Genomic DNA, 22,973 nt, shown 5'->3' with positions numbered 1-22,973 from the left:
AAACGCAATCAAAAGCTTTCGTGCACGATGCGTCCGATGTTCGAATTTACTGGGTATTTCCGCAAATACTATACTTGAAAGATCGTACAGATGCGCAAATATGCGATATTATGATGAGAAACAGTTTTTTACTGCGTTTGAATTTATTACTCTAGCGATCAAAATAACCTCAACAAAACCGAAACAAAGTCCGGATTTCAATATTGGGTAATATATTATTTTATAAAATCAAAAATGATTATACGAAACAAAAGAAAATATTTTTTTTTTCATTCTCAAATGAACAGTTCTTATGAAAGATTCTAAAATTTCACAAAATAATTGAAGTTATATGAGTTCTTCGTAGTAGCCTGCATAAAATTTAATCACGATAGGTCAGTCCGGTGGCAAGGATAGGGCGCTGCAGCAAGTGCTATCGTAGCCAACATCTGGGGCATTTGGTAGAGTATGGTAAACAAACATTCGAGCATTTCAAATCGAGTAAAATCTTAATTTCCTTATCGTGGTGATGATATTCTGATCGATAATTTGCGGGGAAGTGCGGTAAAGGGTACTGAATAAACAAGTAGTTTGTAATATCCAATTTTTTGTTAGCCACTCTTCATTGCTTTGATTTTTGCAGAATGATGCTGGCCACAGTTTCATGATCTAAATAAATTAATAAAAAGAATTACCTCACAGCCGGGGGCTGCGATAGCGAGTCAGGTAAAATTTGTTTTTGCGTTAGATTGCCAACTGGTACATTGTTACAAAACTGAATTACCGGTAACGACACCTGCTACCGGTTGGTAAACGACTGGATAATGCGCAATTCAGGCCCCAATGTGGTTCATAGCCTCTTGTCCAGTAACTCCTATCCCTACCTCCCCGCGGTACCGGCTGGGGTACGAGTAACCATAGGAAAGATCGGGTAACCAACCCCGGTGGGACCTTGGTCGTATGCTGACAGGGAAGGGGGGGCTTGCTCTCTCTTTACAGAGAGCAAGCCTACCCGAGCGTTTGGTGTTACACTTCGAGATTTTGCCGACAAAAATGCCGCTGTATTTTCTTAGAGTGCAGTCATTTCAATTACTTGCGTACAAGATCGAGATTAAAACCAGAAAGTCATATCTATTCACTCATACATAATCGACTTAAGAACTATAGTCATCCCTCTCTCGCAACGCTACCACTAGAACTAGAACAAAGCATCACACGATAGATCAGTAGAGGAATCGGAATCAAAGGTGACACATGGCGAATTCATTTAGTGTCGTTGGAAGCGAGTGCATGAAACTAATTGAGCCATAATATCAGGGATCACCACACACCTCAAACGCAGGTAAAAATACGAATCATCATCAGAAAGGTGGAGGCTAATCTCTTTTATTAAAAATAAACCAAAAGGCCGTGAGGTTAAGAAACCATCGTCCACGTGTGAGCCAGTGAGCTCAGCATCCATTGTCTTCACTCTTGACTTCCATCCGAGTCACCATACTACGGATTCCGGCGACAAATCAAAACGGTAGAAAAGTCAGTGGTTACCCAGCACGTTCTTCCAAGGTAAAGGTATAAGTCACGAGCATTGACGACAAACTAATTCGATCTGCATCCTATAGCAATAAATTGATGTGACCCACAAGCCACTATTTAGGCCAATTTGCATGCATTGACGTAATTCCTCAAGATAAAAGCAAGTAACCAACAAAAGGCCTTCAGAAGGTACATGGCTTGCTAAATTGGCCGGGAGACGAATCACTAATGGCACATTACCTCGATAGAGGGCTTTTTATTTACAGTTTGAAAACGTTCTGTCGAACACTGCGATCGCCTTTAGATTCGGCCTTGAAGAATTGAGCAAATGTGTAGCGTTTACGGATAGTAAGGTGAGGTGAGACAGCCTCCCCAACGCTACAGCAGCAGGCTGTCGGGCGATACTACGATGGCGTTGAAGTGACACGGTACAACAGTAGTGGCATCGAAAGGGGCCTCGGGGACACCACTGTTCGTGTAATTTGTGAGAGAGAATATGAGTTAGATGTAAGGCAAATTGATTAAGATGTAAAATTGGAAATAGATAGATTAAGCAGCAATTATTACCATTGTCATTCTTTTTGAGTCGTTATCGTCCGTTGCACTGTATTGCGTATAGTGTCCATTGATGAATTAAGAATTGAATAATTAAGCAAAAGACTAAAACCATGGTTGAAGGTCACAACATGACCTTGGCATAAGTGAAGAGATATGGAATATAAGGGATATCGTAACACTGTCCTTGTGTCAGTGTGGGACTCTAAACAGTGCTGACAAGATGGCCCTCCGGCGAGACAGGAGGTTGGTGCAGGCCTAACAAGCCGCCCGGAAAACACTTGTTACGAATAATCAGGATATAAATACGACACGGAATAATCGGCAAAGACCTACGTGACTAAATAAGGACTACGATTGGAAGCTTGGCACATGGAACTGCAAATCGCTTGGTTTCCCAGGATACGACCGAATGCTGCATGATGAGCTTCCAATCCGCGGCTTCGATGTCGTAGCACTGCAGGAACTTTGTTGGACGGGACAGATGGTGTGGAAAAGTGGGCATCGAGTGGCTACCTTCTACCAGAGCTGTGGCACAACCAACGTTCTAGGAACGGGATCTGTAGTGTTGGGCAAGATGCGTCAGCGCGTGATTGGGTGGCAGCCAATCAGTGATAGAATGTGCGTATTGAAGATCAAGGGTCGTTTCTTCAATTATAGTATCATCAACGTGCACTGCCCACATGAGACGTGACCCGATGACGAGAAGGAAGCATTTTACGCGCAGCTGGAACGAACCTACGACAGCTGTCCACGGCGGGATGTAAAACTTGTCATCGGCGACATGAATGCTCAGGTAGGCCGGGAGGCAATGTAAAGGCCTGTGATCGGGCTGGAGAGTCTGCACGAGGTAACAAACGACAACGGCCAACGATGCGTGAACTTTGCAGCCTCTCGAGGAATGGTAGTTCGAAGCACCTTCTTCCCCCGCAAAGATATCCACAAAGCCACCTGGAGATCACCTGATCAACATACGGAAAATCAAATCGACCACGTTCTCATCGACGGGCGATTCTTCTCCGACGTCATCAATGTCCGCACCTACCGCAGTGCCAATATTGATTCTGACCACTACCTTGTTGCAGTTTGTATGCGCTCAAAACTATCGACGGTGCAAAACACTCGTCGCACAGTAACGCCGGGATTCAATCTCGAGCAGCTACGTAGCGTTCGTACCGCAGAGGAAGTGCTACAACTGGAGCAAGTGCTACAAACGGAAGAGCAGCTTGGCGCGGCTACTCTTGAAGACGGCTGGAGGAATATAAGATCCACCGTGAGTAGCACTGCTTCAACCGTACTAGGTACGAGGTTATCGAATCGAGGAAATGACTGGTTTGACGGCGAATGTCCGCAGTTGGTCGAAGAGAAGAATGCAGCAAGGGCGAGGATGCTGCAACACCGCACTAGAGCGAACGAAGAACGATACATACGGGCACGGAACAGACAGAACACGGTTTTCCGGAGGAAAAAGCGCCACCAGGAAGACCAAGATCGCGAAGCGATTTAACTGCTGTACCGCGCAAATGATACACGGAAATTCTATGAGAAGTTGAACCGCTCACGTAGAGGCTTCACGCCACAGGCCGAAATGTTCAGAGATACCAGTGATACCTTCTCACGACGAACGTGAGGTGATCGACAGGTGGAAGCAGTACTATGACGAGCATCTGAATGCCGAAGAATAGGATACAGAGAACGACACAGAAATCAATCTGGGTGCACGCTCAGCCGACGACAGATTCCCAGCACCTGATCTGACGGAGATAAGTGAGGAGATCGGCAAGCTAAGGAACAACAAAGCCACGGGCAATGACCAGTTACCAGGCGAGCTGCTCAAACATGGAGGAGAGGCACTGGCTATAGCGCTGCACTGGATGATTTCTAAGATTTGGGAGGAGGAGATTCTACCGCAGGAATGGCTGGATGGAGTGGTATGTCCCGTCTACAAAAAGGGCGATAAGCTAGATTGTTGCAATTACCGCGCAATCACATTGCTCAACGCCGCTTACAAGGTACTCTCCCAAATCCTTTGCCGTCGTCTATCACCGCGCCACTACGGATCACATATTCGCGATAAGACAAGTACTCCAGAAGTGTCGTGAATACAACGTACCCACGCATCACCTATTCATTTACTTCAAAGCAGCATACGACACAATCGATCGAGAACAGCTATGGCAGATCATGCACGAATACGGTTTCCCGGATAAACTGACGCGATTGGTTAAATCAACGATGGATAGAGTGATGTGCTACGTCCGAGTATCTGGGACGCTCTCGAGTTCCTTCGAATCTCGGAGAGGGCTACGTCAAGGTGATGGACTCTCTTGTATTCTTGTTGCCTTGGAAGGTGTGATTCGAAGAGCGAGGATCGACACGAGTGGCACGATCTTCCGAAAGTCCGTACAACTTTTTGACTTCGCTGACGATATTGATATTGTAACACGTAACCTTGAGAAGATGACGGAAACCTACATCGGACTGAAAGCTGAAGCTAGGCGTATCAGACTGGCCATAAATGCGTCGAAAACAAAATACATGAGAGGAAGAGGCTCTAGAGAAGAAACACTACGCCTCCCACCACGAATATTGATAGACGGTGACGATATCGAGGTGGTTAACGAATTTGTGTATTTGGGCTCACTGGTGACCGCCGACAATGACACCAGCAGAGAAATACAGAGACGTATTTTGGCAGGGAATCGTGCGTACTTTGGACTCAGAAAAACACTTCGATCGAGAAAAGTACGCCACCGCACGAAACAGCTGCTGGGAAAACCACCTATCGTACGAACAGCTAAAATCGGACGTCTACGATGGGCTGGGCACGTCATAAGGATGTCGGACGACAGCCCAGTGAAAATGGTTCTTGAATCTAATCCGACTGGTACAAGAAGAAGAGGAGCGCAGCGAGCAAGGTGAATCGATCAAGTGGAGGGTGATCTCAGAAGCGTCCGTGCCTTGAGTGGCTGGCGACGAGCAGCCATGGACCGAGTTATGTGGAGACGTATTCTTGATACAGCAAAGGACACCCCAGGGCTATAGCTGTTAGGTAAGGTAAGGTAAGACATCTGCTAAAGACAAATGAAATCAAGAAAATTTCATATCGACAGTAGTGATTTGCAACGATTTTTTCGTTTATTCGATAGTACAAATAAATCTCAGCAATAAAAGTAAACCCGGAGTGAAAAAAACCGATTTCAACGAGATTACTAACACTTTCTCTTGTGTAAACTATGATCAAACAAGGAAAATCTTTTCATTCAGTAAAAAGCGTTCAAGCAGACAGGTTGTGTTACTGGCTTGTGAGTTAACGGCTATCACCGAGTCAAGGCAACTTTAGCTGCAGGTAAACAAAACCCGCCTGCGCCTATTGCAAACGCAGCAAAAGCTGGTGTACAGCCAATATTCGGGGCGTTCCCGACTTGGAAGCAATCGAAGCAGGCCATCCCATTCATACGCACAGAGGTGAAGAGACACAGAGGTGCGAACGCATAAAAATGCTCAGACACAGAGGTGCGGAGACGAAGGGGTGTAAAGGCACAGAGGTGCTAAGGCACAGAGGTGCTAAGGCACAGAGGTGCTAGGGCGCATCAGCGCAAAGCCACAGAGACAACCACCAGGTATCAGTTCGTATGGTGTACAGTACCGGTTGCGGTGGACAGAAAGAAGCATTATCGTGTGGTGCTACACAAGAAGCATCACAACTCATCGTCAACAAGAGCTACAACGCTGCTGTATCTAAGGCCAGGTACAGGCAGCGTACAGACCAAGCTCAGCGAAGACCACGACGGCAGAGCAACGGAGATAGAAGACAGCAAATTTAAAATAGTTGGAGCGAGCTTCACACCGAGTAATTGAGGAAAGCAGAAAGCGACTAACAGGTAGATCTATAATTTTATTTTATTTCACTTCAAAGTATATTCTCGTTTATATAATTCAGTTGAGATCAATTTAAACATATATATGTAATGGATGATCTAATGGATGAGAATCCAGGAGATCCATCTCTGCCACCAGGCGAAAATTTAACGGTTCCTAACTCGCAGAGAACGAAGTTTTACAATGAAACTTCTGCGGGCCCATGGATAGTATATTTTCGGCGTAAAATGAAGGCATTAAATTTATTTAATATATCTAAAGAATTGACATCACGATTTCCTGCTACCAAAGAGATAGTAAGAGTCCATAAAGACAAGATCCGCGTAGTAGTCGATTCCTTGAAGCAGGCTAATGAGATTGTTGTTTGTGAATTATTTACCTCATAAGGATAATCTTTGCGATAAAGATATTGAAAAATGTGTTTATTGTGGGGAAAATCCTCATGATGATCTTTCAGTATGCGCTGCATTTAAATTGCGTAAGGACAAAATGAAGCTTTCTTTAAAAGCACGGTCTAAGCGCACATATGCGGAAATGCTCAAAACTATCATTTATGTCCCACCTTTGGAATCCGAAAACGGTTTTTCAAATCTGGCGGAACCAGAGGAATCTGACTCTGACGGAAATAGTGAAGATACCTCGTTTGTCACTCCTCAAGGGTCTGTTAAGAGGAGATTAACAAACCACAAAATACCAAAAAAGACTCCTAAAATTACACCTTCAAAAAAAGATCCCCGTGTTAAATCTAAAAAGCCAAATTTAAAACCAAAAACTGTGCCTCCTGGTTTGTCAAATTCACAAACCAATCCAGGAACTAGCACAAGAAAAGACAATAATCCAGTGGGCTCCATTTCACAGCCACCAACAACATTACTGAAGTTTTCGGGAATTGTTGAATGGATTTTTTCAGCATTCAATATAACCCTTAAAGACCCTCATAATGGCATTCCTTCCAATAGCTAGAACCTTTTTGAAGCAGTTATCAGCTCAATGGCCAATTGTCTCAGGTTTTGTATCTTTTGATGGATAATTTATCACCCGCCGCAAATGATACAATCACTGTCCTGCAGTGGAATTGTCGAAGCATCATGCCAAAACTTGATTCATTTAAAGTTTTGTTGCATAGTCAAAAATGTGATGTATTTGCTTTGTGCGAAACATGGCTTACATCAAATATAGCTTTTAATTTTAATGACTTTAACATTATACGTCTCGATAGAGACTCTCCGTATGGTGGAGTGCTTTTAGGAATTAAGAAATGTTATTCCTTTTATAGATTAAACATTCCTTCGACTTCTAGTATAGAAGTTGTTGCTTGTCAAATAAACATAAAAGGAAAGGACATTTGCATTGCTTCGGTATATATTCCTCCAAGAGCTCAAGTTGGACAACGATAGCTTAATGAAATGGTTGAAGCCCTTCCTGCTCCACGTTTGATTTTAGGAGATTTCAATTCGCACGGAATGATGTGGGGTTCCGTTTACAATGATAGCAGATCATCTTTAATATATAATATTTGCGACAATTTCAACATGACAGTATTGAATATGGGTAGCATGACTCGGATTCCAAGACCTCCGGCACGTCCAAGTGCATTAGATTTATCTCTTTGCTCGACTTCAATTCGACTAGATTGCACCTGGAAAGTATTTCCTGATTTACATGGTAGCGATCATTTACCAATCATCATCTCAATTAGCAGTAACAAATGTATTGCTAATTCAGGTAATACTCCATATGATTTGACAAAAAATATTGACTGGATTAAATACTAAAGTAATATCTCAAGTGTCTTAAATTCAATGGAAGAGCTCCCCCCACTTGAAGAATATGACTTCCTCGTTTGTTCGATTCTGGAGGCCGCAGAACAAGCCCAAACCAAACGATTTCTTGGTCCATCGTCTAACAGAAGACCTCCAAATCCTTGGTGGGACAAAGAGTGCTCAGATGCTAAACACGCGAAACAAAATGCTTTCAAGACGTTTTTAAAACGAGGAGGAGGAACTCCTCAGAATTTTGAAAAATTCTTGGTTTTAGAAACCAAGTACAAGAACATACTTCGGGTTAAGAAATGCAGCTATTGGAGACATTTTGTGGAAGGTTTGTCAAGAGAAACCTCAATGAGCACTCTTTGGAATACGGCCAGACGAATGAGGAATCGTAACGTAGGAAATGAGAGTGAGGAGTACTCGAATCGATGGATATTTGATTTTGCGAGGAAAGTTTGTCCAGATTCCGTTCCTACGCATAGCATTATTAGGGAGTCTTCTTCAAATGATGATTCCATTGATAGCCCCTTTTCAATGATGGAATTTTCCATAGCACTCATGTCTTGTAACAATAACGCTCCTGGGTTGGACAGAATTAAATTCAATTTGGTGAAGAATCTGCCCGACCTCGCAAAAAGACGTTTGTTGGAATTGTTCAACAAGTTTCTTGAGCAAAATATTGTTCCACCTGACTGGAGACAAGTGAAAGTTATCGCCATTCAAAAGCCGGGGAAACCAGCTTCCAATCACAACTCATATAGACCCATTGCGATGTTGTCCTGCATCAGAAAATTGGTCGAAAAAATTATTCTACGACGTCTCGACACTTGGGTCGAGACGAACGGTTTGTTGTCAGATACTCAGTTTGGCTTCCGTAGAAATAAAGGGACGAATGATTGCCTTGCATTACTTTCGTCTGACATCCAAATTGCCTTCGCTCAAAAGCAACAAATGGCATCTGTATTTTTAGACATTAAAGGAGCATTTGATTCAGTTTCCATTGATGTTCTTTCAGACAAGCTCCACCAACATGGACTCCCAGCGGTTATAAATAATTATTTGCACAACCTTTTGTCATAGAAACGCATGCATTTTTCACATGGCGATTCGGCAACACTCAGAATTAGTTACATGAGTCTCCCGCAAGGCTCATGCCTCAGTCCGCTCCTCTATAATTTTTACGTGAATGACATTGACAGTTGTCTAGTAACCCCATGTACACTAAGACAATTGGCAGATGATGGCGTGGTTTCAGTTACTGGATCCAAAGCTATTGATCTGCAAAAACCATTGCAAGATACCTTAGATAACTTGTCCGTTTGGGCTGTTCATCTTGGTATCGAATTCTCTGCGGAAAAAACAGAGCTGGTCGTCTTTTCAAGAAAACATGATCCCGCGCAACTTCAGCTTCATATGATGGGAAGAATAACCGAACAGGTTTTGACTTTCAAATACCTCGGGGTGTGGTTTGATTCCAAATGCACGTGGGGAGGATACATTAGGTATCTGATAACGAAATGCCAACAAAGAGTAAATTTTCTTCGAACAATAACAGGGTCTTGGTGGGGTGCTCATCCGCAAGATCTAATAAAATTGTATCAGACAACGATACTTTCAGTGATGGAATATGGATGAGTTTGTTTTCGTTCCGCTGCAAACTCTCATATTATCAAACTTGAGCGAATTCAGTACCGTTGTTTGCGAATTGCTTTAGGCTGCATGCATTCGACACATATAATGAGTCTTGAAGTTCTGGCGGGAGTTATTCCATTAAAAGATCGATTTTGGGAGCTTTCATCACGCATGCTAATAAGATGTGAGGTGCTGAATCCCATGGTAATTAATAATTTCGAACGACTAGTCGAGCTTCAATCTCAAACAAAATTCATGACAGTATATTTTAACCATATGTCACAGGAAATCAACCCATCAAGATATATTCCTATCCGTGTCAGCCTCCTAAATGTCTCTGACTCAACTTTATTTTTCGACACATCCATGCAGCGCGAAGTGCGTGGAATCCCGGATCACCTACGCTCTATGGAAATCCCAAAAATATTTTCAAGTAAGTTCAGGCATATTGACTCTGAGAAAATGTTTTACACGGACGGATCGCGAATTGAAGAAGCGACAGGGTTTGGTATGTTCAACAATAATGTTTCGGCCTCATTCAAGAACCTGCATCTGTTTATATAGCAGAGTTAGCAGCAGTTCATTATAGCTTGAATGTAATCGTCACATTATCTCCAAATCATTATTTCCTCTTCACAGATAGTCTGAGTGCAATTGAAGCCATTCGCTCAAACGCAAAATAAAACAGTGTCTGAACGACATATTGATTAATAATTATCTAATCACTATAGTCTGGGTCCCGGCTCATTGCTCCATTCCAGGCAATGAAAGAGCCGATAATTTAGCCAAACGTGGTGCTATTGAGGGTGAAATTTATGAGAGACCGATTGCTTTCAACGAATTTTATAGCGCGACTCGCCAAAGAACACTTGCCAGCTGGCAAGCTTCTTGGGATAAAGATGATCTGGGTCGGTGGATGCACTCAATTATTCCTAAAATTTCGACAAAGGCATGGTTCAAGGGGCTGGATGTGAGTAGGGACTTCATTCGTTTGATGTCCAGACTCATGTCCAATCACTACACGTTAGATGCACATCTCCTTCGAATTGGACTTTCCGAAACTAATCATTGTGCTTGTGGCAAAGGCTATCGCGATATTGATCATGTCGTTTGGACATGCGTGGAGTATCGTGATGTCAGATCTCAACTAATAAATTCCTTGCGTACCCAAGGTAGACTATCCAATGTCCCAGTTCGAGACATTCTTGCTTGTCGTGACCTTTCTTACATGAAACTTCTTTATCATTTCATAAAGAAAATCGAAGTTTCAATTTAATAATTGACCCTTTTGAGGGTTAGTTCTGGCTCCTACTGCGTCCATTATTTCATCTAATAGCAAAATTTTAATAAAAATGATGTGCTGATACAAACAAACTCAAAATAGGTTACGAAATCAACAACAAAATGTATAAAAATTTAAGCTTATCTTATAATTTATAGTAGTAAATCGCTTGGTTCAAATAATGTTCTTAAGTAGATTTAATAATAAATAACGAAATAGCTAATATGATATTTAAAAAATAAGAATAATATGTTTTATTAAACTCAAATCGCTGTTACTATATTAGTATTATATTAGGTTAAGAATTCTATGTAAAAGTGATGATACGGCGAAGAAAAACTTATGTAAATTGCCTTAAGAAATAAACGTATTTATGGAAAAAAAGGAAAATCTTTAGATATGTGTGAAATTGGGCTAGGTTAGTGTTTTTCGGACCAACACTTTTTGAACATAAACAGCTGTAATGTTTATTTCTCGAGTATTAGAATATTTAGCGATCGAGTACCATTTGTTTTGGATACTTTATTTGGTATTCCCGGGCATCTGAAGGATGGTATTGAACCAAGTATAAAGCTTCATTCTAAACAAACGTTAGTTTTCGCACAATAAATTGACATCAACTCTATCATTTTAGAGTTAAAACTTTTACTTCCACTTTTACTATAATTTATCAAATGAATTTACCCATTATTTTATCAGAAATCATGGAAACTTATAATCTTTATTAAAAATGTATGTGAAGTCTAAATAAGCGTAACCGTAATAAAATTGATCATATGTTAATATCATATTTAGTTTATACGTGAATCGGACAGAACTTATTCTATTACATAGTTTTTATTCATTGAATGTAGGTGATATTTCATAAATATATGAAAAATTAAAACCTATATTGACAATTGAATTTATGAACTAAATGATTTCTAATAAATATTGAATATTGAAGATCATTTTGAAAATGATAAGAATATAATTTACAAGTTAGGCGAAATTTCGATTAAATTTATTCCACTAGAATTGTAATATTTCTTAGATTTGACATGTGAATTTTTTTTTCTAAATACGTTTATTATGTCTCAATTGGAAAAAAGATAAAATAATTATATCGGGATACTAAAATTAAAACGTAATGCGTTTATATCTACTGCGCCGCTGCATTCTTCAATAAAGTTGATGTAGCTTAACAAAGTCTTTGAGATTTGTGTCCGCGTAGTTTGCGGTATCCACTCTAATGATGGTCGTAGCAATTCACCACTCTGAAATACGTGTTGACTACCAACTAGTTCCGAAAGGTTTAGCTGTAAAAGATTATGAGCTTCTCTCACTCTCATGCAGTCGAAGAATTTGTGTTCGATGGTTTCAATCTGTTCTGTACAATGCAAACATTGCTCGCCGTCGGTTCGTCGCATTACATTCATTAGTCGTCTGTGTGAAACTTTTTGGTTGACCCACATATACAGTGCACTGCGTTGAGATGGTAGCAGCTCTCGGGCATCGATGTTGTTCCATATCTGAGGCCAGTTATATCCAGGATTTGTTGTTTCTACCTTTGGTCTGTCTGTACGCATTACATAAAATCTGTGAATGAGATTGGTGGATGGGTGTTGGCGGATCTGGAAAGAGAGCTGAGGATAATTTTATAGTATTGTTTTTAGGCAGGGGAGGTCTGAAACGGAATTTGCGCGGAGGGAAGTTGCTTGGTGAAGAAGGGAAGAATAGTACGGAAGGATATCAATCTCTTGCATATGACGGTTGATCAGCAGTGCCTTGCATTTCAAAGCCGGTAAATGTAGTTTGAGTCCGCCATCTGTTTTACTTCGTGCCAATTGCTGCATCGGCACAGTAGCACATGCACCACGGAAGAGATAGGTTCTCATGGTGGCCGTAAGTTTTGCAATGTGAGTCGGTGTTGGGTACAAATTCGCCGCCACGTACCACATCTTTGACGAAATGAATATGTTCAGAAGAGTTAATTTCTGATGCAACTCTAAACAACGAATCGAGTGCAACCAAACCTGACGTGCAAAAGTTGTCACAATTGCGTCCCAATTGAGCGCCATCATTTCTCACTGAGTTTGTGAAGACAATGCCAAGTATTTTTATTGTTGGTTCGGTGCGTACCCAGTCAACTACAAGAGGATTTTCTGTTACACCAACATCGATGGCAGTTGTCTTCTCTTCGTTCAAGTGTGCCCCTGCCACTCGTCCAAAATGCCTAAAGAGCGCACGCATATTATCCAGCCGGTCTGCACTGGTAACAATGGTACTGATGTCGTCCGCATACGCAACAATCAGGTCTGTCCCACACACCCGCTCCAGCTGGCGCAATAGAGGGTGCAAATAAAGCACAAACAAATGCATCGAAAGAGGGTCTCCTTGGCGGACTAACCGCTGAATAGGGAAGGGTGCTGAGAGGTGTCCGTTTATCAATAAACGCGACGTTGAAGCTTCTGATATGCGAGAAAGCAAATGTATAAGCCCCTCGTTGAAGCCCAAAGAGTGCATGGTTTTGTATAGAAAACCTTGATCCAACCGATCAAAAGCGTGATCAAGGTCGGGCATCTGAAATCCGATCTTTTACCGCCAACGTAGCTTGAAATATGTTGGTGGAACTAGCACATTTTTGCGACTCAGTTAATATGTTATGGGAATACATAATATTTTGAATTCTCAGTTTAAGAATCCGTGCAAGAATTTTGTAATCAAAATTGACAAGACTAATAGGCCTGTACGAACGGGCGGTGTCACCCACTCCACGATTTTTAACTAACACAATTATCCCATCGACGAACTGTGCAGGAAGGTTAGATCTGATCGCCTCATTCATGATCAGGTTGAGCTCTCGGTGGATTACGTTAATACTGCGTAAGTAAAATTCCTTAGACAGCCCATCGGACCCGGGTGATTTTTTCGAAGCACTACCACGGATAACAGATAGTATTTCGCTTGTGGTGATTTCGTTCATGCAGGACTCATTAATTGGATCCTGCTCGGGTATAACTCGCTGGCACTGAAAGGGGCCCCCTTCTACTTCCTCTACATACTCACGTGGGTAAAGATTGGTGAAGTATTGCACCATATGGTCCTGGATGGCAACAGAGTCTTCGATGACTTCGTCTCGTTCGTTCTTCAGGCGCTCGATAGTGGTTCTTTTCCGCACACGCTCACCCAGCTGGTAGGTAGAAAGGGGTTCGTTTATTACGAATGTCTCGTTGATACGAATAAACATTTCAGAGAAACGCCGCTGGTGAGAGAGCATCTCTGCTTTTATTCGGTTGATCGTAGTAAGCATACTCGGGTTGTTTTGATAACCGTCATACACTTGTCGTAGTAAACCGAACAGACGCTTCTGCTCCCGATAGAATTCATCGAAGGCAAGCTTTGACTTCCAGCGATAGAATGACTTTGTATTTGGTACCATGAGGTCTGTCGGTGAAAGGAAGGCAAATTCTAGCGGTAACAGCTTTGTGATCGGAGAACAGCAGACGTGAGTAGCGGTGGCTCTCAGGTGATTCCGCTGGCCAGAGTTCACATACAGACGATCGAGCCTGGACGAAGAGTTGTGCGTGATGTACGTGTACTCAATGTCACGTGGTCGAAGCTGTAGCTACACGTCCTGCAGTTGTAGTTGTTGGACGGTCGATTGTAACGATCGGCTAGCGTTCGTTCCCGTAGCATCGGATATTCTCAACACGCAATTGAAGTCGCCACCGAAGATTGTGTGTTCTGTCCGATGACGAAGGTAGTAAGCGACAGTTGTGTTGAAGAAACGTTCGCGTTGCGCTCGTAGAGCAGTACCAGATGGAGCATATACATTACACAGTGTAACATTATTTACACGCAGTGCGATCAATCTTCCGTCCAGGCTTTTTTCCACATGAGAGAATTTTATATGATCTTTGAGAGCGATTGCAGTTCCTCTCCTCGCATGGTCCACATTGCACTCCACTTTGTAACCGAGTAATGTTAGTGTTTCGTTTTCAACTTCTTGTGAGTAGACGATATCGAGATCCATCGATCGGACGAAAGTGCGGAGTGCACTCAATTTTGTTTCGTTGGTTATTGTGTTTATATTGTTGGTTCCAATGTTAACGCTGAAGAAGTCCATCAAGATTGCATTTGACTGTCCGATAAGTCAGTGTGTGCAGACTCGGTCTTGCTGGGTTTTAATTTCTTGTTCGGCTGTCTGTTCGAGCGGCGTGGACCGTTCGATGTCTGCGAGCTGTCCGTTTCATTTCCATCGTTCTTCCGCTGTGCACTGACAGTTGCTGGTACCCAGGGGTGGGGGGCAGCTTGTGCTGCAGTAATTCTCTGCTGGATGGAAGCAGGTGTAGCTGGAGGACCCATTTTGTTGTTCTGCTGTGTCTCGGTTATCTTCGAGTCAAGGCTCGAAATGCTCGGTTGGAGTCCCGCGGGTTCGGGCGAGGATTGTGTTTGTGTGTCCGCTGGCTGCTGCCGCGGTGGTTTTTTCATCGGTGCTGTCTTCTTCGGCTGGGTCGACATTTTTGTGACGTTCGCGTATGAGAGGTCCGCTGTAAGCTTCTGAACTAGTAGCTTCTTGTTTTGCACACACGGGATGCCAATGTGTACAAATTCGAGTGTAAGCAAGTGTGCCGCTGCCCCTTGTAACCTACCGCTGTGTCTTCCCCCTGGATGGTCACGAGTGATGGGATATTCTTCTTCACCACCATCCGAGCGATACGCACACCAGTTTTTACTCCTTCAAATGCACCGTATCGATTATCCCAAAGGAGGTCACGAACTTTTAGCACCTCGCCGTATTCAGCGAGAAAAGACGCGATTTGTGTGTTGGTGACGTCTTCGGGAAGATCGAATATTTCTACATCAACCGCTCCGTCCTCCATCGTTATTCGTAACTTGTAGGACTTTCCGTCGACGTTGAACTCGTGCTTGTTGTCGTGTTGCTCCACAATCTTCTAGGCCAACTCGAGGTTACTGATCTTCGCGAAGGTACATCCAAGCCGTCTGCTTGGCAGAAGTTGGAGCACATTTTCGCGGGTTAAACCTAGCTCCTTTCCGACGAATTTATGGATCCCTTCGTGCGAAAAGTGTTTCGGAAAACTCGAATAATCGATCCGAAACGTGTTTTCACGCATCCCGGTGTTTACGTCGCGGTTATCGCGAGCATGGTACTTGAAACTTGATGGATCCGATTGGCAAATAAACGTAGTGAAAGATTTTGCGACTTTTGAGAAAACATCGACTGTTTGGCTCGGAAGATGAACGCTAACTGTATCGCATGCAGATTGTATTTCAAAGAACCATGTAAAACATAACTTTGGAAGTTTGCATAACATTTTAATCACGGAAGAAAATTAGATTGAACGATAGTATAGCTCAGATCCTGGTAGAACATTGTGATGATTTGATAAAAAAAGTGCAGTAAGAGTGTTAAAACGAATTTGTGTATATAAAACGATTCCATACGAAAAAAAACCTGTTTTAATCCACCTAGTGGTGTAATGATGCCTTTCTCATGTACATATAATATTGTGGTATTCCATTCAAAATTTATCTATTCGATTTTTGAAACAAACCAAAAGATTGTTTGTGCATTAACTAGTATAACATACAGAATAAAACAATGCTTTGATTGCGTGAGTCATCCACATTTCCACAAATCAAAGTCGGTTCGTACGGCTACCAACTAACATGACACACGAACTCTTCTAGTACGCACTCTAAATTACGATTTAAATGTTTGTTGTATCCAAAAATATTTTAAGTGACGGTGTACAATATTGAACACACTTTACCCTATACCTCCGGAACCGGAAGTCGGATCCGGATGAAATTCAGGAATTCCGTATGGGACCACGAGACCTTTCATTTGAATCTAAGTTTGTGGAAATCGGTCAAACCATCGCTGAGAAAAGTGAGTGAGATCTATTTTGGTATATATGACCACTATTTCCGGTACTTCCGGAACCGGATACCGGGAATCAGGATAGCCGGAATCGGTTTGTTTAGTTGCCTACTGATAATGACTTTTGATTTGTGTGGTTTTGAGACCAGTTTAGAAATTTTTTTACGTGTTTTGTTTCGCCGGTTTAAGTGACTGTGTACAATATTGAACACACTTTACCTTATAATTCTGGATCCGGATGAAATTCAGGAATACCGTATGGGACCACGAGACCTGTCATTTGAATCTAAGTTTGTGGAAATCGGTCAAACCATCGCTGAGATAAGTGAGTGAGATCTATTTTGGTATATATGACCACTATTTTCGGTACTTCCGGAACCGGATACCGGGAACCAGGATAGCCGGAATCGGTTTGTTTAGTTGCCTACTGATAATGACTTTCGATTTGTGTGGTTTTGAGACAAGTTTAGAATTTTTTTTACGTTTTTTGTTTCGCCGGTTTAAGTGACTGTGTACAATATTGAACACACTTTACCCTATAATTCCGGAACCGGAAGTCTGATCCGGATAAAATTTAGGAATTCCGTATAGGACCACGAGACCTTTCATTTGAATCCAAGTTTGTCAAAATCGGTTCAGCCATCTCTGAGAAAACCTAGTTAGATTATTTGACACATACACACACACACACACACAGACATTGCTCAGCTCGATGAACTGAGTCGAATGGTATATGACACTTGGCCCTCCGGGCCAATTTTCACTAGTCGGTTTTTCAAGTGATTGCATAACCTTTCTATATGAGAAAGGCAATATAACATTAAATTGTTGATAATAATACAACTCTCTTTCATTGTAGCTATTGAATCTTCTAAAAATAATAAGCCAATTAAATTCAACTAATACAAGACTTGACGTAGTTTGACGAATCGACGCAGCCACACAGCGAGTTTTTTGCTTGTAGTCCAGTGAAAAGAAAGTCCATTGGACTATAAATGAAAATTAACTGACAATATAGCCTAAGTTGCTGTGCCATCAAATCGGCGTCATCTCAAGTGAGGTTGACGCCAACCAAAAAAATAAGAAGACTAAGGTAGGCCCTTTTGTTAATTTGCAGCGATTTTCAATAGTTTATGCTGGAATTGTTATAAGAATTGGTTATTTACTAGTTCTGTATATCCGAAAAACTTGAAGATTAAAATTTATATATTCAGTTATAAATAAACTGAAAATCAGCACGAAAACGGGCAAAATCGGGAAATAATAAGAAGAAAACGAATTGACAATTTAGGTCGCATCTCCTCACTCAATTCCGACAGATTTCCAAATCAACCGGTTGTAGGCATTGGATCTGGAATTTATTCGGAATTCATTATGATTTCCACATGGAATTCTGAATGAAAATCTCTCGCCGATTCGGAATTCATTCGGAAATGATAATGTGGGTCATTCCGTCATTTTGATAATGTGGGCAGCGCTGAACCTTCAGCTGTGAGATATACACTGCACTCATACACGCAGAGAAATATATTGTAGGAGAGACAATATTACAGTTTCACGCAACGACTTACTTTATTGAATTAGTGGTCGTCAAATGGTGAGATAAGTTCCTATGTCATGCCTCCCCTTGTGTCTATGATGACATTTGGTCAATAGAACGGCGTCGACTGGGTGCTATCGCCTTCTGCGTTAGTAGCAAAATGAGAGGGTGCGAAATGGCTTATAAGTTAAAGCTCATTATAGAGTACAATATTTATCATAGTATATTGCAACATATATTTCTGTTGTTTATTACATTATTCATTATATATTTAATCGAGTTATATTACATTATATTACATATAATTATTATTTTCATTATTATTATTATTATTATTATTATTATTATTATTATTATTATTATTATTATTATTATTATTATTATTAATATTATTATTATTATTATTATTATTATTATTATTATTATTATTATTATTATTATTATTATTATTGAAAGAGAAATATTATATTTCCTGCAGTACTGCGACGATAGAAGAGCATAACTTACACTGCGGCATTAACTGTTATATATTGTATCATAGTATCATATTCATAAATTATCGTCTTATATCGTATTGTGTTGTATTATATTATGTTATATTGTATTGTATGATATTATATTATATTGTATTGTATTATATTACATTATTTATATTATATTATATTTTATTGTGTTATATTATTCTATATTGTATTATGCTAAATTATATCGACAACGGAACAGGGCAGGGAGTGCATCAGGGAGTCTTACAAGTAAATGACTGGACGGTGGAGTCATGTGGGGGAAGCATTGTGTTTCTCCCTGAAGGTCTGAAATGAGTAAGATGCACCCTTCTAACAAACAAACCACCAGGCGGGTTTAAGCTGGTAAAGCGAAATTCGTTATTATATGGCCGAATGTTCTTGCTGGAAGGCGCCGGGTCCTCAAAACTTATTTTAGCCTTCTTAACAGCAGTTATATAAAAGCTATCTGATAATCAAATTCGGATCTACTGTAAGTCTACCCGCATACACTGGTAATGCCTTGAACTGATGGTGGCTTCACACATACATACATACGACTTACTTTATTGGATTAGTGAAAAAGGACAATTTGGTTTAATATAGCAAATATTGTTGCTTGAAACTAAAAAACTATATATTTGATTTTTCTCAGTGGATTAGTTTGTTTCAATGGACATTGTGATAAAAACAACAAATATTTTTTTGCGCGTTTCTGTCAATTTGTTGGCAACCAGTTTCATAGTAAATTTAACATGCAAAATCAGTTTAAAATAAACTAACTGTAGATAAAGGTAATATTTAAAGTGCTTTGAAAAATCCGATGATTCCGAATTCTGGTGCTACTGGATGTGCAACTAACATCATCACAGTGTTACCACCAACAGCCTCTGCCACCATCGATATCGCTCAACTTTCAGTACTGCTTGCCACAGAACAATCACAAACACCCTCTTCCTTTTGCACCACCAGCGCTAATTTTTTGTCATTGCCAGTTATGTCCAACACGATTACCAGCGCACAAGTACCACAACGAATCTATGCTGATTTCTTCCACCGCCAAGTTCTACACATGCACCAAATACTAGCATTTTGTCTGCTACTACTTTCACTATCACCAACAACACCAGTTCTATAGTGATGACCATTCTGCTGGTGGAAATATCGGTTCTATCTTATCAGTACCACCATCTATTCCTGCTGCTAGAACTGACACGGATTGTACTACACTCTTCAACCACATGGCCAATTCACAGATACAAATCCATTGCTGGTACCATGATTTAGAAATCATGAAAGTAATGAAACATTACTTCTCATGAGACCATGTCTATTACTGACGATTTTGTTAGCAAAATAAAAAAAAAATGAAAAATAAACATTTTCATGATTTAAATCATTTGGCTAACTAAGAAATAATGTAGCATAGTAGCAGTTTTGTGCGCCGTATCTAAACTATTTGAAATTATTGTTCTGGATTTCATAACACACAATTGCTTTAGCTATATATCTGAGATTCAACATGTATCCTATACTTGCTTCATCATACGTTCGTTACAATCACGACTACAAGTAGAATCTATCTACACCGATTTCTCCGCTGAGTTCGACACTAATCTTAAAGTTAAGTAGACTAGGATTTAACGGTTATTTCTGAACTGGCTTCACTCATATCTTACTGGTCGCGAAATGATAGTGAAAATAGGGGACTATACAACCTTACCGTTCGCTGTTACCTCTGGAGTTCCTCAAGGAAGTCACCTTGGACCGTTTATATTTTTACTTTATCTCAACGATCTAAATTTTTCGATCAAGTGTATGAAACACTCGTTCGCCGATGACTTTAAATTATTTCATGTCATTAAATCCACAGCTGATGCAGAATTCCTACAAGACCAGTTGAATAATTTGACTAATTGGTGTACTATCAACACAATGGTTTTGAACGTCTCCAAATGTCTGTAGTCAGTTTCGGCTATAATATTTTACAAATTATTTATTTATTTATTTGCTTATTTATTATCATTGTTATGTCCCTCGGATATCAAAATCTAAATGGACGAGGATGGGAGAAAGCCCATTTGAGTAGCCAATCAAATGGGCGCAAAAACCATCATCTTTTGAAACAAAAATATGAATAACAATAATTACAATACGAGAATAAAAATAATCACAAATCAACATATATATGACAAATAACATTAAAACAAAGATTGTAAAATATATAGTCAAAGTTCAACAGTTCTTTTAATTTTCCTAACAAAGCTACTAGATGATTCTCCAAACTCGAAATGATTTTCCACAGAAGTAAACGTTCGAATACATGCAGCTATCGGCTCATTATATCCAAATAGAGTTCTGTGAAAACTGTTCTGAAGCAGAGTTGAGTTGAGTTGACGCCTTCAGACAATGAGGATCCTTGAAATCCTTAGTAATTTTTGAAATGAAACCCAATTGACGTAATGCCTTAGTGATTATAAGTGATCGATGCAAATCAAACGATAGTTTTTCATCAAGCTGTACTCCTAGGTCGCTCACCTGAATAACTCTTGTCAGGACTGAGCCATCAATATTGTAGTCGAATGTTACAGGACTCATTGTTCGATGAAACGTAATTACCAGACATTTTGAAATATTAGTGAGTAGTTTATTTTTGCAACACCAGTCAACGAAAAGCTGAAGTCGACGACAATCCTCCACAGTTCGAACAACTAAATACAATTTCAAGTCGTCCGCATGAATTAGTTTCAAACCATCTCCAAGAGCAAATGAAACAACGTTGAAAAATAAAATAAACATCAAGGTTCCCAAATTACTACCTTGTGGAACTCATGAATTGTTCGTGAATAGTGATGATGTGTTATTATCCAGTTTCACTCGAAAAACTCTGCTAGAAAGGTATGAGCTAAACCAAGACATAAGCTGTGCAAAGAAGCCAAGACGAGATAATTTTTGTGTGAAGTATTTTGTGATCAATTTTGTCGAATGCAGCCTTCAAATCCATTTGTGCCTTACAACGTACTTTGTCTGTGAAAGACCTTGGTGTCCTCCTGGACTCTAAGTTGAATTTCAAGGAGCACATTGAGTTTATTACTATCTCCAAAGTCTCAAAGTCTCTGCATTGTATTGTGCCTCAGTTCGCTCTACACTAGAATATGCCTCGGTTGTCTGGCCACCATACTACCAAAACGATATTCAACGCATTGAAGCAATCCAACAAAAAAATTTTGATTTGCTCTGCGTCGGTTAGAACTAATTATGGGTACAACGAGCCTTTTGCAAAAAGAAGAGAAAATACCTACACCGTGCTTTCCCCTACTCCTAGTATTCCCTACTAGTATTTCAACCCTACTCCTAGTATTCCCTACTAGTATTTTATTTTATTTTATTTTTTTATTTTTCAATGCACTTTGGTTAGTTAAAATCATACATTTTTGCTGGTAATTAAGAAAATAAAATGATCAAATCAAACTAATTTTCCAGGTCATCTTTTAAATTTATTTTATTTCGATTTTTTCCATGTTTAAATTGTTAAATGTTTTTAAGAGCAGTTGGGCCCTTTTGGCAAGGCACGATTGAATTATTTACAAGCCACAACCAAGCTCCTGATATATTAATTTTTATTGTATCCAATGAATCGGTGCTCTATCAGTCCGGTCAATCAAGAAACCCAGCATCAAACATTTTCGTAAAAAACGTGTTATGTAATGTTATTGAGGTTTAGAAATAATTTGAATTATCCATACATACACTTAAAAAGTTCCAAGAAAACGAAAGATGAACATAATTTTTCCATCTAAAATGCAAACTTTTTTGATTATCTCAAACAATTAACTTGGTTGCATCATTACACACATAGGATCATAAATAAAATGAATCAATTTTTTTCTTGATAATAATGTAAAACATGATTGAACCAACAAATACATTGCCAATAACATCAACTCAACTTTTGTGGACATGTAATAAAGAGTTAATTTATCTCACCCTCGATTTCAACGTTAACCCTTATGCACTCGAATGGGTACCCGGGTACCTTTTCGAATTTCAAAATAAGAAATTTCTGAGTTAGGTTTAAACTAAGATTCTGCAATTCGGTCAATTCCAAGAACTAGTTGGACCATAACTTCTCATGCTTTGACTTTTCATTTTACAGTAAGGGGGGTCGAATGGGGGGGCTCAAATTTTTTTTATTACGTAAACACCCGAATGGGTACCCGGGTACCCACAAATAAAAATGCTTGTAACTAAGGCAAATTCCATCCGATTTGAATTTTTTCAGTACGGGTAAATTCAGAAATTTATCCACTTTTCGATGGCCGTGTATATTGCTGTAGTAGGTTCTTCTGGTTCCCGTTAATCCGGATTTCCGTAGAATGTTCCGACACTTGTGTTTTCCACCATAAATGTCATT

This window comes from Malaya genurostris, chromosome 2 (genome assembly GCF_030247185.1).
Source record: "Malaya genurostris strain Urasoe2022 chromosome 2, Malgen_1.1, whole genome shotgun sequence".
NCBI classification, from domain to species: domain Eukaryota; kingdom Metazoa; phylum Arthropoda; class Insecta; order Diptera; family Culicidae; genus Malaya; species Malaya genurostris.
This window is presented reverse-complemented; position numbering follows the sequence as displayed.